Raw genomic sequence first — 986 nt, forward strand, 5'->3', positions numbered from 1 at the left:
GAACTCTCTTCCTCTGAGGCGTCCCATTACTCATAGGATTCCTTTCAGAAGTGTACATGAACTGGTTATTTGTAACCATTTCAATGAGTTCCTGAGCTTCTACAGGCATTTTCTTTAGGTGAATAGATCCACCTGCAGAATGGTCCAATGACATCTTAGACAATTCAGACAAACCATCATAGAATATATCCAGGATGGTCTATTCTGAAAGCATGTCAGAAGGACACTTTTTGGTCAATTGCTTGTATCTCTCCCAAGCTTCATAGAGGAATTCACCTTCTTTTTGTCTGAAGGTTTGAACATCTACTCTAAGCTTGCTTAGCTTTTGAGGAGGAAAAAACTTGGCTAAGAAAGTCGTGACCAGCTTATCCCAAGAGTTCAGGCTATCTTTAGGTTGAGAGTCCAACCATATTCTAGCTCTGTCTCTTACAGCAAAAGGGAAAAGCATAAGCTTATAGACCTCTGGATCAACTCCATTGGTCTTAACAGTATCACAGATCTGCAAGAACTCAGTTAAGAACTAAAAAGGATCTTCTGATGAAAGTCCATAAAATTTGCAATTCTGTTGCATCAGAGAAACTAATTGAGGCTTTAGCTCAAAATTGTTTGCTCCAATGGCAGGGATTGAGATGCTTCTTCCATGTAAGTTGGAACTTGGTGCAGTAAAGTCACCAAGCATCTTCCTTGCATTGTTGTTGGGTTCGGCCATGTCTCCTTCTTTTTCGAGATTCTCTGTAAGGTTCTCTTTGGATTGTTGTGCTTTAGCTTCTCTTAGCTTCTTCTTTAGAGTCCTTTCAGGTTCAGGATCTGCTTCAACAAGAATGTCCTTGTCATTGCTCCTGCTCATATGAAAAAGAAGAGAACAGAAAAGAAGAGAAATTCTCTATGTCATAGTATAGAGATTCCTTTATGTGAGTAGAAGAAAAGAAAAGAATAGAAGAATGAGAATAGAAAAATTTGAACACAGAGAGGAAGAGAAGGTTCGA

At 39.0% G+C, this 986-nt stretch overlaps 1 non-coding gene across 1 annotated transcript; it reads left to right on the plus strand.

Moving 5' to 3' along the window:
* Positions 1–208: 208 nt before the first annotated feature.
* On the plus strand, positions 209–316 carry LOC112793467 (small nucleolar RNA R71). Its single transcript, XR_003198156.1, has one exon. It is a non-coding gene; the product is annotated as a small nucleolar RNA R71 (small nucleolar RNA).
* The last annotated feature ends 670 nt before the right edge of the window (positions 317–986 follow it).

Source organism: Arachis hypogaea, chromosome 3 (genome assembly GCF_003086295.3).
Source record: "Arachis hypogaea cultivar Tifrunner chromosome 3, arahy.Tifrunner.gnm2.J5K5, whole genome shotgun sequence".
NCBI lineage: Eukaryota > Viridiplantae > Streptophyta > Magnoliopsida > Fabales > Fabaceae > Arachis > Arachis hypogaea.